Genomic DNA, 17,511 nt, shown 5'->3' with positions numbered 1-17,511 from the left:
ATCCAACAGCGGCTTCACCTAGCTTTCTAGTTACCTTTTGTCCCGACTCCTGCTGCATCTCGGTTGTTGTAAAACCACGCTCTACAACACGTACACTGTGCAACAAAGGTTAACGTACTTTAATCTATTGAAGTAAGTCTCACGAGAGTAGCTGCTCTTTTCTCTCTAGGCTTTTGTGGTTCTATCTTAAATCTGTTCCCTCTTCCATTCATGTGCGTGGCTTCCTTCCCTGTACCCAAAAATCATTACAATATTAGCATATTTGAGCGGGTACTCAGAAAACCTTTGTTCAATAAAGTGAATAATTATAAAATGTTGGGCCAACGCCCCCTGAGGGCTCTGCATGAGTTTACAGCATTATGCGCTTGTATGTTCAGGTGTATATGTCTGAATGGGACTGAATAACAGGCAACAGGCATCAGGTAACAGTTAAATGTTCATCTGTTTCCGTCGTAATAATTCTACAAAATATGATATAATGCCAACCGCAATGACTATATGCTGAGGTGGCGTTCATTTACAATCCTATCAGTAGTATTTATACACTTTAAAACAAGATTTGAAATATTAATATTCATATGGAAGTAAATCATAACCTAAATGCCAATGTGTTTGTAAAACAAAAGTTCTAAAAATAAAGAAGAATGCATTATACTAAACCTAAATGTGCATGTTTGGCAATGCAATCAGCACCATCTCTTAAACACACCTTTATAAAAAGGTTGCACAAAGAGTCTCTATTTCATCCAGTTAACAAGGAGCATCTTAGTACTGGACTTTTTTCATTTTAAGATGTGTAACAAGTAGGCCAGAGAGAATATATCAATAAGAAAGTTTATTGGGTATAACAGCTAATGCTTATTATCAAATCTTAAGTCTAATAAACACTATAAAATGTAACTTTACCATTATCAAAAAAATTTAATATTTTTAAAGTATGTTCTGATACCTTTGTTTTTTAATTCACTAATTTTTTGTTATACTGTTAGAAAATAACTGGACAAAAAATAGTCTGGAAATAAGTTTGTTCCTAATGAGTTCGCCACAGAGATGTTATAAAATAAGCTAGCAAATGATTCTTTTAACTTTAAGGGGACGTGGTCTTAAATAAACTAAAGAAGTCATATGTTTAGCAAGCCTGGATGACAAGAGGTCACGTCAAATGTCTAAGAAGTAAATGAAATTAAATATAAATCGGTAATAAGACGGTCAGTATGGAAAATGTAGCTCTAATTTAAACTTGTTTACTGAACTTGCCTTTAGTTTCCTGTATGGTTGGGTTTTAGTGGAGGCGTGAATGATCCCCTGGATCAGCTCGAAAGGGAAGGCTAGCCATGCAAACATCTCCCAGTGCCTATCAGCACGTCTTTTATGTCTTGGCGTCCATTTTAGAGCCTCAGCGAGGTGGTGGATAAAGAAGCTTAGGAAACAAAGGTTGTCATTTTGGCAACCCACATGAACCTTAAGTGATTTCATTTTATTGAAGGTCAAAATGTTGGTTAGTTAAAAAAAAAAAAAGTTGAAGGACTACTTAAGCTGAACTAGGCAAACACCTGTATTAGATTTCACATATTTTTAAATCAAATCTGTATTCTAAATGCCATTCTCAGAACTGCTGATGGGTCATGATAACACAATAAAAAAACATTTTAAACAATTGATTATTTAAGGGGTGCAATAATATCAAGCTATAAGCAAAAAAAAAAAATTTTTTTTTGGTCAAAGGATTAACAAATCCATGATTACACACTCAAAACAAAAGCATGGATCCTGGAGCAGTCTTTTATACTGCCCAAAATGATTTGTACTTATGTGGATATACACGATTTTCCTACATTCTTTCAGTATATAAAATTAAAAAGAAAATATATTATTACAGGAAGTCAGAACCCAATCCTACAATTCAAACTCTCTTCTTTAGAAAGAGAATCCTCACTGACAATGAGGGTGGTCGACAAAGATACGTGCCTTACAGTCCACCTCTCCTATGATAATGCTGATTTTTTAAGAGCAGAACTATCACAAGCCAACCATAAGCAGGCCTAATAGGAAGTAAATTAGATATAAAGTGTACATCCAAGTGGAATACCAGGTAGCATTGAAAAGAAAATCAATGAACTTTCCAGATTTTCTTCCTCCTTAAAATATTTTGAGAGAGCCAGGCTATATAGTAATCGTTTAATCATATAATCTAATCAGCTTTTTAAAAAATAGCATTTTTCTCCAAGTATTGCAAACACAGCTCACTCCTTCTTACCCAAAAGATTTAAATTTCTATTCCCTGCCATTCCCAGCCATTTCTGCCAACCCCATAAAAATTACCTTTTATCATTTCCTTCTCACAATGAGAATTCCCTAATCGCACATATCTTTTAGACACAGACACCTCCCCACCCACCTCCCCACCCACCTCCAAAAACTGGTTCAGAGCAAAGACACACACAAAAATAATGACCAAGCTCACATTTCTTGTTTGCCCTTCAAGCGAAGTCTGGTGTCTTCAGCTTGCCTTTCTGGTCTTCAGTGTTGTCACTCATTGCTGGGGGATGGAGTTTAGGACAGCATGAAGCAGCAGAAATAAAAGCTGTTGCTTTAAGAAAACGTTTTCTTACACACATGGATAAAACAACTTTTACTCTGACTTCCTGGCTGGGTCGCATAAAATCTTAGAAAGGCTCCTCGAAAAGGGAACATCTACAAATGGGAAAAATAAAAATAAAAATAAAATAAAAGCTAAAAACTTACGTTCTCAACACATTCCGAAGGATGTCTGATTTGATCTGAAAGCAGGTTTGTACTGATGAACAAAGTTTATTTTGTAGAAAATGAATATTCTCGCTAGTTAGAAATTTGCCTTGCCATCTTCTACATTGTCAGTCCTGTCTCTCATGGTACAATCATACATGCAGAAAAAAAAAATCAAATACAGTATTTCCCAAATGCATGGACACTGGGGAGAAGCTTCATTTTGAAAAAGGCTTTTATTTCCCTTAATACTGGTGACTAAACGTCATTGAATGGACCAACACTTTCAAATAGCCCAAGAGACTTAAAAAGCCTTCTAAGTTTGAAAACCAAAAAGTTCTGAGTTTTCTGTACCCCAGGACGGTTTTCTTTCCTGAAGCTCAAGCCGAGAAAGCAGACAAAAGAAGCTGATTTGACTGAGCTGTGCCAAGCTTTGCCTTTTTTTCTTTCCTCAGCTCTCCCTCTGCCTCTCTCTCTCCCTTCCCTCCCTCTCTCTCTTTCTCTCTCACTCTTTTGCTCCCAGTATGGCAACCTTCCGAGCAGTCTTGGCGGAGGTCCAGCCTGTGCCAGCCTGTCTGAATTCTTGTCTCCAAAAGATGTCCTTTGCGGATCAATTAATACATTTGAAAAACAGGAAACTGTGGTTTGGTACCCAAATCCTGGCACCAACAGCATCAGCTTCTGCCAAATCACCTTACAGATTTCATGCTATCCTACCTTTCATCATCATTACTAACATGTTCCCGGAGCAATAATGGAGTACTAGAAGCCAGTCATTGCTCAGCAATAAGGAATCTGTTCCCTAGAAGTGTCCATATGCGACATACGCACCACCTGCAAAATTCTCCTGTGAGCAGAGATGTATGTAACTTTAATAAGCACCACATACTGTATTTCTTTTTATAAGCCTAGCTTTTTCCTTGCCCTGCTGCAAAGAATCATGGGAGAAGAGAAAAGGAGGGATGCAGATTAAAATTAAAACTGTATGCCCAAATAAGTCACGCTTTCTCCTGGGGAAAAAACAACATAGCTCTGATTGATCGGCAATTCCTACTTTCAAGGAAACTCTAATACGCACTGTACCTATCCCAAATTTCACTGGCGGTGAAGGGAGGTGAGGATTCTTTTCAAAACATAAATATCAATTAAAAGGGAAAAACAAAAGACTTAGAGTGGATTGAGTAAAACTAAGCATGTTTTCACATTCTGAACTTCAAGTTGCAACATAGCCACTTATTTACTAAATTCATACTAGGACAATCTAACATGTATAAATAAAAACTATTTATTTTTATTTGTGGCATGCATGTCTTTTGAAGCAAAACAAGCCAGTCTGTGCTTCACACATGTACCTGTCCTTTGTGGATCAAGTAATATATCTGAAAACAGAAAATTGTGGTATGGTACCCAAATCCTGGTGATGACACCATCAACTTCTACCAAATTATTTGCTGGCATTTCATTTAAGAAATCATTTTTACCTCTGATGCTTGGAAATACAGACCAGTCAAATGCTAGAATCACCATGGTTTCATAGAAAGAACCCAGAATAGTAGGTTCTAGTCCTTGGCTCTGTCCTTCTAACTTAGATAACATCGAGGTCTCAAATTGCTTGATCTATATAATTCTTAGTTTGCTTGTCTATCAAATATAAAAATCAGTGATGTCTTCCTCTGTGCTCCCCAAATACTCCATTTATATTCAGTACACTTTCATTCTAACTGTACAGTAATTTGTTGAGTATGTGTCCTCACCAACCAAATGTGTCATCCTCACAGGCAGGACCATGTGTCACTTATCTAAGAAAACTGAAAGTCTTGCATGGAGCCTTTCATATGTAGGTGCTCAACAAAACTATTAGGTGAATGAGTTATAGGGATCAATCACATAAATATCATTCTGAAGTTCTGTAAAACTGAAATATAATAATTAAAAACAAAACCACCTAGTACTAAATCATAAAGTTGATAAATGAGAGAAATGTTACAGAGACATCCTAAGGGTCAAATGAAAGCCCTAACAAGAGTACTCCATGCTATCCTTCCAAATACAGATGGTGAATCATGGACAGAGTAACAGCGAATCTGCAATTTGTATTCAAATTGCTGAGAGCTAAAGACAAAGAGAGAATCCTGAAAGTAGCAAGAAGTGGCTCATCAAGTACAAGGAAGCCTCCATAAGATTAACAGCGGACTGCTCACTGAAAACCATGGAGGCCAAAAGGCAGTGGGATGGCATGTTCAAAGTGCTGAAAGGAAAAAAAATCATCCACCAAGAATTCTATGTTAGCAAAACTCTCCTTCAAAAAATCAAGGAGATATTAAGACATTTGCAGATAAACAAAAATCAGTTTAGCTGTTACCTTGTAGAGCAGATCTGCCTTACAAGAAATACCAAAAGATCTTCTCCTTCTGGCTGAAATGAAAGGAGATTAGCCAGTAACTCAAATCCACATGAAGAAATAAAAAGCACAAGTAAAGGTAATCACAGAAGCAAATGTTAAAGACAGTATAAATGTGTTTTTTGTTTGAATCTCTTTTTTTTTTCTTCTACCTGATTTGAAAGATAACCCGCAAAAAGCACTAATTATAAATCTGTGTTGATGGGCATATAATGTGTGAAGATGTAATCTGTAACAGCAGAATAAAGGAAGGATGGAACAGAGCTATATAGGAGCAAAATTTTTATATACTATTGAAATTAAGTTGGTATTAATCTGAATTTGATTGTTGTAAATTAACATGTTAACTGTAATCTCCAGAGCAATCACTAAGAAAACAACAAGGGAATTAAAATGTTAGCATACAAAAATATTTACTTAACACAAAAGAAGGCAGTAATAGAAGAAGAGAGGAATGAAAAAGAAAGACATACAGAAAGTAGCAAAATGGCAGAAGTAAATCAACCTTATCAGTATTTAATTAAACTTAAATGAATTAAAGACTCCAATTAAAAGACAGAGATTACAGAATGAATACAAATAAATGCTCAAACTATATGCTCTCTATAAGAGACACACTTTAGAATCAAAGAAATAAATAGGCTGAAAGTAAAAGGATGAAAAAATATATACCACACAAACAGCAACCAAAAGAAAGCTGAAGTGGTTGTTCTAATATCAGATAGAACAAAAATTAAGACAAAAAATATTGCTAGAAAAAAATAAGGACAATTTACAATGATAAAAGGGTCAGTTTATTAATAAAATATGACCACTATAAACATACATACACTTAACAAAAGAGCCTCAAAATTCATAAAGCAAAAAATGAAATAACTGAAGGAAGGAATAAAATAGTCAATCCTCCAGAAATAGTTGAAGATTTCAGTACCCTGCTTTCAATAATGGATAGAATAACTTGACAGATGTTCAGCAAGAAAACAGAAGACTTGAACAAGACTGTAAAGTAACTAGACCTAACAGACATCTGCAGAACACTGCCCTCAACCACAGCAGAACGCATATTCTTCATAAGCGCACATGGAACCCTCTTCAGGACAAACGATATCTTAGGCCATAAAACAAGCCTCAGTAAATTAAAATGGATTGAAATCATACAGAGTATTTCTCCAACACAGTGGAATAAAAGTAGAAATCAATAATAGTAAAAAAAAAAAAAAAACCATATTGCAAGAGAACCACAGACCAATATTCTTTCTGAATATAGATGCAAAAATTCTAAACAAAATACTAACACACTGAATGTAGCAACATAAAAAGGATTATATACCATGGCCAAGTGGGATTTATCCCAGGAATACAAGGTTGGCTCGACATAGAAAAATCAATCAATGTAATATACTATATTACTTAAGGACAGAAATCACTTAACCATCTCAATAGACACAGAAAAAGTATCTGACAAAACCCAACATCTTCTTTTCGTGAGGAAGTAATTAGGTTTATTTATTTATTCACTTATTTATTTTTAACAGAGGTATTGGGGATTGAACCCAGGACCTCATGCATGCTAAGCATGCACTCTACAACTTGAGCTATACCCTCCATCAACCCAGCTTTTAGGCTAGGAAACTAAGGCATACAGGTTTGACTAACTTGCCCAAGGTCATACAGCTTGCCCAAGGTCACACTGTTAATAAATGACAGAGCTGGAACTGAACCCAGGCAGTCTGTCTCCAGTCTATGAACCTAACGGCTATGACTGAGCTGACTCTAATGTTAAATGACATTTCAGGATTTTTCCGGCAAAATTTGTTTGCTGAACTAAAAGAAAGACTGGAGACTATTGCAATGACCCAGGCATCAGATCCCACGGGCCAGCTGGGCCTGGAGGGGTAACTGCCAAATGCTTGGGCAGCAGAGGGCAGCAGAAGGCTGTGGAGCAAGAGCTGGGGCCCCGCCCAGGCTTCCGGCCACTGGCTTCCGGTGGAGGACGGCACCGGAAGGATCAGGGCTAAGGCCGAAGTCAGCCATGCAAGATCTACCCGATGCAGCGATGCAAAGAGGAGGGCTGGGAGCACCACCGTCCTCGGGGGAAATTTCAGAAGTCACTTCTGGCCATGGGGCCGGGTCCAGAGAGAGGGCAGAGGTGCTGAAGGAGCCGCGTCTCAGAGCAGCCGGGTGGCCCTGCCCCCAGCTCCCAGGCGGCCACCCAAGACCCTCTCACACGCTCCTCTTATTGCCCAGGTTCTTCCACATCCCATTTCCAAACGTAATAGTGAGATCAGGACTCCGCTTTTTTTTAATTATTATTATTAGTATTATTATTGTTGTTGTTGTTATTATTATTATTATTTGCAAATGGATTTCAGGTCTTCCAAGTGTGTGAAATTTGGCCATCCATTGGCCTAAACCTCCTCTTTTAAATTTAAAATATGCACTTAGGACTGGTATCTAGTTCTCAGAGCAATTAAAATTAAGAAATACATTCAAATGGTATTTCCAAGCTTCTGACAAATCTGAAACATCTTGAATACAGACACTGTTCATCCACAGACATCAAAATTGTTTTATTACCCTAAATCGTACAAAATTATTGTTTGAAAAAAAATTAGGATAGCAGATAAAACTGTCAGAATAAGAAAAAAAGAAAACCTCCTTGATGAAAACTTCCCATGCATGGAAAAAGACAAAAAATTTAAAAACAAAAATAACTGATTTGGACTGCCTGATTTGATGCTTAACTCAGGTCTCGTTAAGTAAGTAGAAAAAGTAGACACTGTAGGTTTGTGATTTACTCTTGGAAAAGTGTGATTTCTTATTTCCCAGGAGAAAAGCTTTAAGAGCATCAATAGATTTCTCTGGATATCAAATATTTCTCCATTACTGTGAGTAAATTATATTTAGATCAAAATCAGACGGATTAAATTTCCTTTAAAACACCCAAGAGATTTTTAAAATACAAGGAAACGTGTCACATATCCAGAAACAGTATTTTATCCTAATACTTCCATGGAAATATCTCCCCATTAGAATAATTAGCCAGAAAACAAAACTAACCTGAGTTTTAGATGTACGTAGTTCAAAATAACTTACTAAAACTAGATTGTCATTTGCTGATGCTAAAATGTAATTCATAATCTTTGGTGCCCTTTAAACATCTCTGGAAATACACCTTTACATTTTTGTTTTTAATCTGGAAAAAAATACATCTGAATTAGTGATAAGTTGGATAGAAGTCTGAATTTTACTTAAAAACTACATACACAACTAAGGATGCAAATATTAAGCATTTTCAAATTCTTGATAAATTCACCCCCTCATCAGTGCCACAAGGTTCATGGCTTAACTATTCTCATCTATGTTATTTTTGTCTTCCCGAATGAATTATAAACTCCTTAAGAGAAAAGATTCTTAACTTTTTAAATCATCCATTTGTTCAGTAGATATTTACTGAATACCTACTATGTTCAAGGCATCTTGGTAGGTGCTACAGGGATACGGTAATGAAGCTGAAACAGTCTTGCCTTCAAAGATGTTACTGTCTAGAGGGGGTATGGGGAGGCTGATAAAATGGGACAAGACTGAGGGGGTCACAAATACCCCTCAGTGGGAAGAAGAGCCCTCTGAACCAATCACTCATTACCATCCCCTCTCCCCGGTCTCAGAGCTACTTAGTTCGGCACCTAGTTCAAGCTCCAGTATTACAAAATTTAATCCTAGGTCAACATAAGAGAAGTCTTTGGTCTCTGAGAAAACAACTTGATGTGGTTTTTGAAATAGAAGGTAAGTCCCTTAGCATCTTAAAGTAGCTAGAACCCATGTCCTAGAGGAACGCCAGATCTGTTCTGTGGGAGAAAAGATTTACATTTTCTGAGAAGGAGGCTGAAAGAAAGTGAGGAACGAGCAGGGTGGGAGTGCAGGCCCTGCGTTGGGAGAGGCCCGGGAGGAACCCAACGCCTGCAGGGCTGGCTGAAAGGCGCTGGGGAGCAGGACTGTGAGCAGGCCTTTCGCTGTTCGCTGGGCCCTCTGCAGTCTGCCCCTCCCTCCAGCGCTCCTGCCCCAATCTTCAGTAAAGCCTCACATGTGCTTTGTAGGGTTTGGTAGATATAATGCTAAAGGGGTCGGTTCAGTGTGAAAAAGAGAGAACCTGGGGATGCAGGAACTGGGAGGCAGAGGTAACCAAGAGAACACAAGCATCCCTGAAGGGACGCTCCCGAACTTAGAGGAAACTTAAGGATGGCTTTGGGCTTCCGCGGTTTGAAACTAGGGTTTGAGTCGAGAGCAGGAGGCCCCGAATGGTAGTAGATGACACAGTCAGCTAGGGGAGGCTCAGACCACCACAGGGGTGCCAGCCCCTTCAAAGGAGGACCCCTACACACAAGTCTCACCCAGACTGGCCCCGGTGATGCCTCCTGACCAACCCTTTCGTGCCAGAGATCTGCAGCTGCCCCCAGACCCAGTCTGTGCACGGCCCTAACTGGGGCTGCCACCTCCTGCTGTGTCCACCTGGCTCGCTCTTGCCCCAGAACTACTTCTGCTTTGATCTGTATTGTGACATCTTGCCCAAACATTTCCCCAGCACCCAGCCTCACCCTGCCTCTGCACTCCATTAATGACTTCTCTATAGAGACTGCCAGTTTGGAGGAATATGGCTTGCCACATGGGCACTGCTGAAGACCTGGCTGCAGTGATTGGAGGAGACTCATCTTCGGAAGAGAAAGCTGTAGATAAAGTTCACACTTAGGACACAGAGTTGCAGGCTGGTACAGAACCAAGAGCCTGCAATGAACAAGGTCTATGTGTGGTCCAGTCCGCGTGGGAAGAACTTTGCACACTGAGAAAACCACAGTGTGCTTGCTTCTAAACTCCTGGGAGTTTGCTTCAACTGTACTTTCAAATATTCAGATATAGAGGGAAATGTTGGTCTCTACGAATTTCCAAGAAGAAAACCAGATTTTTTTTAATCTGTAAGACGCTGTCCCACTAAAATAAAATAAGTAAGGATAAAGTGAGTTCTGAGGCAGAGAGACGGATTCGCGGTTGCCAAAGTAACTTCCTCCAGACTGAGAAAGAGGCCATCAGGAAAAGCTGTAACTGTATTTGCAACCATTTTCTTCCTCTTTCTCTGCCTTTTCCTCAAGGGGAAAAAAGAACAGAAAAGAAGAGCAGGGGAAAAGCAAGTGCAGCCATGCAAGAAAGATGCAGGGCTTAGAGCTGGGGTTAATATGCTTCTGAGGAAGGAGATTAATTCTGAAGGGAAGGGAGGAAATATTAAGCATGATATAAAGAAAGCACTTTAAATCACTGCATGAACGAAAAAGAACCTCCAGGATCTTTGCTTCCAAGCACTTTTTATAGAAAAGCTAATGGGCGGCCAGAGAAGGTAAGTAAATTGCACAAAGTTGCACAGTGAATTAGTGGCACAGCCAAGCCCAGAAAGCATGAGCATAGTGGCCATCCCCTGGGGCCACAGTGGCTTCACACCTTGGTTTGATGAACAGAACAAGAGTGGCCATAGGAGAAAAGCCTTAGGAGGCTCATGGGAGTCACTGTATAAGCCATGAACCCTGTGATTATTAACTTCTGAAATGCCAAATATGGAAGACTAGTAAAAGTTTCCCTTGAAATAGGGGGGAAACAAGTCAAGCTTTTATGATGCAATCCTTGGTATTAGCTGGGCTTAACAACATTGCTTACCAGGAGCTTGTAAATACCACCTCTTCCAGTGAGGAATGCTGCGACTGGTGATGCTACTTTAATAGCTTGATTTTTCTAGGAAAAAATCATAAGAGCCAGACCACATTGCTGAGCCACTACCGTTCACCTGGTTCTTGCAGCCTAAATGTGTACGTGCCGCGGGCCCGGAAGGAAACGCTGGAGAAGCAAATCACAGCCTCCCCGGGCACTGTCACAGTGTGGGCTTCCCAGTCTGCTCTGTAAGTGTACAGTCTACAGCTCCCATCCCTAGCAGACAGGCACCCAAGCCCTGGGAGCGTCAGGTCCCACCGAGGCGATCAGCAGTGCTGGGGGCAGTCACAGTAGACAGAGTTCTGCTCTGGACTCTGGAGCCACGTGAAGGGGGCCGAGGCAGCTCCTTGACAAGGGTGCTGGGCAGGTGGTCCTTGGTGAGCACACAGCACCCACCCCCCTCTCTCGCCCAGGGCACCAGCTGTACGTAGCATATGCCTACAAGCATCTTTCAAATTCCGGCTTCCATTCCTGTCTCCAGCACGGTTTATTACACTCAATATCAGGTTGGCTGACAAGAGGAGAAGGAGGAGGAAGGAGGGAGGGAGGGAGGGAGGGGGGAGGAGGAAAAAAGGGAGGAGGGGCAGGAAAGGAACAAAAAGGAAGTTTCAAAACTGCAGACATCTTCATTGCACTCACCTCTCCCCCTCCAAAAGGACAGTTACAGAATACTTACTGGGAAGCAGAAACTGAAGTTTCCCAGGTTGCCTTTCTATCAGTTCTAAATCAAAAAGGTGATTTTGTGTGTTCCATTTCCTATGTCACTGTTCTTAACAAAAACTGGTTGGGCTGGTATCACAAAACCCTCAAAGAATTAAGCATGAAAGCAAAAAACTTAATAAAAACACAGGGTAAATACCGGGCCCTGAGACATGGCTTGACACAAACAAGTCACGCAGCAACAAGTAAAGGCTGTAGGGAAGGATTAACGCAGCTGAGGATGGACGGGGCCAACGGATAATATGGGTTTCTTCCTAAAAGGACAATAAGAAGTTGCCATAACCCAGACCCTATGTTGATATACAATAGGGCAGGACTGTAAAAAAACCCATTAATAGACAAGTTGTCAGAAATCTCAAATAGCAAGGAGAGAAGAGGTGGGGAGCGAGGGAAGGAAGGACGGAGGGAGGGAATGAGGAAGGTGAAGCAGGGAAATAACCATGAATTAAAAGAACATAAGAGGACAGGCAGTCAAAAAGATAAGAATTCACACGTAAAATGACAAGAAACAGTGCAAATCTGAACAGACACCTTTTTTCTAAGATCCTCCCATACCTTCCCCATTCAGAGTATATGTATTGTCGAGTCTCTCCCATCTTTAAAAACCATCTCCCTTCTGAACGTCACTGTTGCCCTCTTTCTTTTCATTTGAGCCAATCTTGCTGAAAGAGAAGATGGAATCCGTTCTGGTCTGGACTTCCTCACCACCTAACCCACGGTCACCGGCTTCTGCCCTCCCACCCCGACTCCCACCAAATCCAGTGGTGCCGGCTCAGCGTCCCTGTCCCCTGGGTGTCCTCTCCCCTCCTGAGCATGCTTTTCCCTTTCCTCGCTACTTTTTCTGTTTCCTCAGTGGCTCGTCTTCCTCTGCTCTGAGTGTTGGGATTCCACCACACCCCATCCCAAGACCCTCTTCTGTCTCCTTCTGATGCACACTTCATCGGAGCTGTGTGGAGACACTCTGGGGGAAGGCGCTGGGCTCTGAAAATCAGCACACTAAGCCGGGAGGCACTCTACGGGCAACACCACTGTTGTAAGGGCTCCACAAACACCCCCAAGAAGGAATCACCCAGGCTCTGCTTGAACTTGAACTGACAGGGAGCTCACTGACTGCAGAGAAGCTCACCCTGAGGACCTGGGGAGAGGGCACAGTCAGGAAGGATGGCATCTCTGGGAAGTGGGGGGATGGAGGCTGAGCAAAGCACACTCACGCTGGCCACCCGATGTCCTCTGAGAGGCCCTGTTTTCCCAAGAGGCCGGAGGAGCATGGGTTTAAGTAATGACGGACCATCCTGCCTCACAGGTGGCTCCACGGCCGATCCTTCTGAAAGGACGACTGGCCCAGGAAAGGAAATTAGTTGAGTTCAAGGTCACGATAAGCCATTGGCTGGGTTTCCTCCTTGTCGCACGCTGCAGCAATTTCAGTGAGTGTGCTGGTAAGACACGGCCACCAGCCAGCTTCACAGAACAGGGGGCAACAACGCAGCAGTAAGCTGCTCCCGAAACGTCCCCACTAGACACATCTCACGGCACAAGCAGCACCTGTGAGTCTGCCGGGAGCCGGGTATCAGCTGGCTCCTTCTCCAGGATCTCATCCGTTCCCAGAGACATCCGTGTGAGGCAGGTGGCACTGTTTCCATTTTACAAGTGAGAAAACTCAGGCAAATCTGTTCAAGGTCATGCAGCTGATGAGCACGTGAAGTTCAGAGTCACCATCCAGACAGGAAATGCCTGTGCTTTCCACCAAACCAACTCATCCCTCACTAAAGAACACGTTTCTTAACGCCGCCTATTTATAGTGAGCGGCAAACGTCCACCTACGGTCATGAAAGGTCCTGTAGAGGGAGAGAATAAACAGACATTCACTTCCCAGCGCCATACGCTGCAGCAGGAACAAGTTTCCGTATCTTGGTATTAAGTCCAGAGAGGAAAGTGGTACCTTTGGGAGAAAAACATGAAAGATACTAAAGGAATGCAGAAACTCAGCAAATCCAGAGACGACTCCCGCTGTGTGATCTCTGCAGTAGTTGTGCTGGTGCTGATAACCTTATCGAAGTTATTGGTGGAACTTGTTAAATTATAATATCATCTCTTGATTCTAGAACATGAAACAATGTCTTTTTTATATAAACACAACCTTGGGGAAACTGCAGATAACTGTGGGTCTTTTTTAAGATGTCTTCTTCTGTCACACTGGGAACCATTTCCTTCACTCACCAATATTTTTACATATTTACAGGAAGGCTTCTCTTCCATAAAAATTAAACACAAATTGTAACATCCCAGCTAAGAGCTCAGATCACTTCTAACAACTGTTTGGAAAGTCAGCCACAGGGTTCACACAAGCAGTCATAATCAAATTTCTAGAGATGGACAGTCTGTGCTGGAAGGTAAGTTACAAACAACATCCATTTATTAAGATTCATTAATATTAACGCCTATTGACCTGCACCACACTAAAAGGATTTTATTGAACAGACAACTTCCAAACTTAATACTACATGGAGTATTAGCTCAATCATTCATTCATTTAACTAATAATTACAGTGTAACAGAAACACGGATAGGCACAGAGCTTATACAAATAAGTAAATTCCTCAAACAAATTTGTATATTACTTACATGAACAAGTAAATAAACCCCCACTAAACTCAAAATGCAGTTACAGAGAAAACATATACATATAAGTAAATTCTTCACACAAACTTGCATATTACTTACATGAATAAGTAAATAAGCCGTCACTGAACTTAAAATGCAGTTATAGAGAAAATATATATGTATATGAAAGTTAAATCGCTATTATAAAGTTAAGCAATAATAAGACAACAATACAATCAATCAATACAATAAAATACAATCGTCAAATAACAGGACTGCATACCCAATGAGCAGTCAAGAAAAGGATGCTAAAAGTTTGTAAGAGAGGAGGGTCAAATGGGAGAGAAGACATCGCTGAGGGAGGAGGTGGTAATGGGTAAGAGGAAGCTCGGTCAAGACAAGAAAAGGAGGTGTTACCAGTCAAGGCATGTTCTGGAGACAGCAGATCGGACAACCTAGAACAAAATGTGTATGCAGAGATGTAGGACACAGTACCTCTGCCAGTTAATAATCAATTAGTACAAAACCACAATGGTTTACCTTTCAGAGATCAAAAGAGCACATCTGCTTATTTCCTAACTTAAGGCCAATGTTTATCCAGGTCCTCATTTTCAACCAAAGCAACAGACTTGTTAAAACTTTAAAACTCCCTCAGAAAAATAAAATATAAAAAATATGTATCTACAGTGCAAAGAGTCACTGAGCTTAGAATGCCACGCTCCTGTGGACCCTTTAGGGACACCAAAGTCAGGTATCATCCCATCCTGAAAACATGCTGAAACACAGCAGTGCAGACAACACAAAGTGAGAGTCTGGGATCAGGGCAGGAAAGAAGGGTCAGGGCAGTGCAGAGAGTTTGTTCAGGCTGATGGTCAAGGTAAGGAGCTAACAGTAGCTCCCAGGCTAAGAACTACCCAAAATACTACCGCTGATAGAAATACAGACATGTCAGACGGGGAAAGGCCTTTGGAAGTCAGCCAGATCTACATACATCCATACTCTGCTGTCTTTTGAGATGGGAACTGCCAACAACTCAGGGTCTAAGTCTGAGTGAATTGAAGATGCACGCATGGAACGATTAAGAATTTGCAACCATCTTACGGTATCAAGAGACAGGAGGAATTCTGATGAGGGAAAAAAAAAAAAAGCAAACCAAAAGAAAGATTTCATGAAACTATAGCAGCAATCAGAAAACCTTTTCCATAAAAGGCCAGATAATAAGTATTTTAGGTTTTGAGGGTCACATGATCCCTGTCACAAGCACTCAGCTCTGGTGTTGTACTGTGAAAGCAGACATAGACAGTAATGAACCAATGAGCACGCCTGTGTCTCAATAAAACTTTATTCACAAAAACTGGTGGTGGAAGACCCATTCATGATAAAACTCTCAGCAAGTCAGGAATAGAGGAGAATTACCTGACCTCAATAAAGAGCATGTGTAAAAAAGCTACAGCTAACATCCCACTTTCCCCCTAAGATGGGGAACACAGGATTTTAACAAGTGGTGCTTTAGCAATTGGATCCCCATAGGCCCCTGAAAATGAACCTCAAATTAAATCTCAAACTTTATATAAAAACTAACTCAAAAGGGATCACAGACTCAAATGTAAAAGGTCAAACTATAAAACTTTTAGAAAAAAAATAGGAGAAAATTTGGGGGATCAAGGCTAGGCAAAGTGTTCTTAGACTTAACACAAAAAGCACAACCCATAAAAGGAAGAATTGATAAACTGGAACTCATCAAAAATGAAACACCAAAAGTGCAGTCCATGAAAGAAAAAATTGTTAATGTGGGATTCATTTAAATTAGAAATGTCTGCTCTGCAAAAGACATTGTCAAGACTATAGGAAGACAAGCTACAGTCTGGGAGAATTACCTGCCAAATATATATCTGATAAATGACTGCTATCCAAAATACAAAAAGAACTCCTAAAACTCAACAATAAGAAAACAAAAAATCCAACTAAAAAATGGTCAAAAGACATAAAAAGACACTTTACCAAAGAAGATATACAGATGGTCAACAAGCATGTGAAAAGATGTTCCTCGTATGTCATTAGGGAGTTGCAATTCAAACAGCAATGAGATACCACTACATACCTACTGGAGTGGCTAAAATCTAAAACACTGACAAAACCAAACGCTGACAAGGTCACGAATCAAGAGGAATTCTCATTCACTGTTGGTGAGACTGTGAAATGGTACGACCACTTTGGAACACAGTTTGGCAGTTTCTTACAAAACTAAACATTCTCTTACCGTGTGACCCAGCAATTGTGCTCCTTGGTATTTACCCAAAGAAGCTGAAAACATGTTTACACAATAACCTGCATTAAGAATGTTTATCATAAATGTATTCATAACTGCCAAAACTTGGAAGCAACCAAGATGTTCTTTGATGGGTAAATGGATAAACAAATCCATAGAACGGAGTATTATTCAGCACTAGAAAAGAAATGAGCTAAGATATGGACGAACCCTAAATCCATATTGCTAAGTGAAAAAAGCCAATCTGAAGAGACTATGTACTGTATGATTCCAACTATATGATATTTTTGAAAAGGCAAAATTACAGAGATGGTAAAAAAAAATCAGTGGTTGCCAGGGGTTCGGCAGGGAGGAAGGGTTGAATAGGTGAAGCACAGGGGATTTTTAGGGCAGTGAAGCTATTCTGTGTGATACTGTAATGATGGATACATGTCATTACACATTTGTCAAAACCCACAAAATGTACAACACAAAGAATGAACCCTAAGGTAAAGTATGGGCTTTAGTTAATAATAGTCATCAATTGTAACGTGCACCACACTAAAGCAAAATGCTAATAATAGGAGAAACTTGGGGGTGTGGGGGATGGGTATATATGGGAACTCTGTACTTTCCACTCAGTTTTTCTGTAAACCTAAAATTGTTCCCCCCAATTGTCGATTTATATTGTTAAAAAGAATATGTTAAGCTATACCAGCTGACTTGGAGATGCTTCCACACTGTACTACTGAGAAAAGTGAGATGTAGAGAATACATGTTGGTCCATTTTTATAAAACACTGACAATAATGTGTGTGCTTGTGTATGATTTAATGAATGCGGAGAAAGGTATGGAAGAACGCTCTTGGTTCTGGAGAGTGGTTACTTGGGAAGTTGGGAGACGAAGATACAAATGATTAAAAACTTACAGACCAAAGTTTGAGCAAAAATGTGAACAAAAATGTAAGATTTAACTAATTAAGATCTTGAAGCAAAGAGAAGCCATCTCAGCTGACCGGGAAGGAGCAGCAAGGAGAGCCTACCCC

The 17,511-nt window shown here is 40.4% G+C and overlaps 1 protein-coding gene across 3 annotated transcripts in view; it reads right to left on the bottom strand.

Moving 5' to 3' along the window:
- MSRA (methionine sulfoxide reductase A) overlaps window positions 1-17,511 on the bottom strand; it is a 285,576-nt gene that overhangs the window by 253,104 nt on the left and 14,961 nt on the right. Inside the window, exon 1 of one of the 3 annotated variants that reach the window (XM_031442132.2) lies at window positions 2,465-2,534. The exons of the other annotated variants lie outside the window; for them this stretch is intronic. The gene's annotated coding sequence lies outside the window, so the exon portion shown is untranslated. Of the gene's footprint in view, window positions 1-2,464; window positions 2,535-17,511 lie in introns of those variants that run through there. 3 annotated transcript variants of the gene reach the window in all.

This window comes from Camelus dromedarius, chromosome 36, assembly GCF_036321535.1.
Source record: "Camelus dromedarius isolate mCamDro1 chromosome 36, mCamDro1.pat, whole genome shotgun sequence".
NCBI classification, from domain to species: domain Eukaryota; kingdom Metazoa; phylum Chordata; class Mammalia; order Artiodactyla; family Camelidae; genus Camelus; species Camelus dromedarius.
Note: the sequence above shows the minus strand (reverse complement) of the source record. Positions and strands in the feature narration are given on the sequence as shown.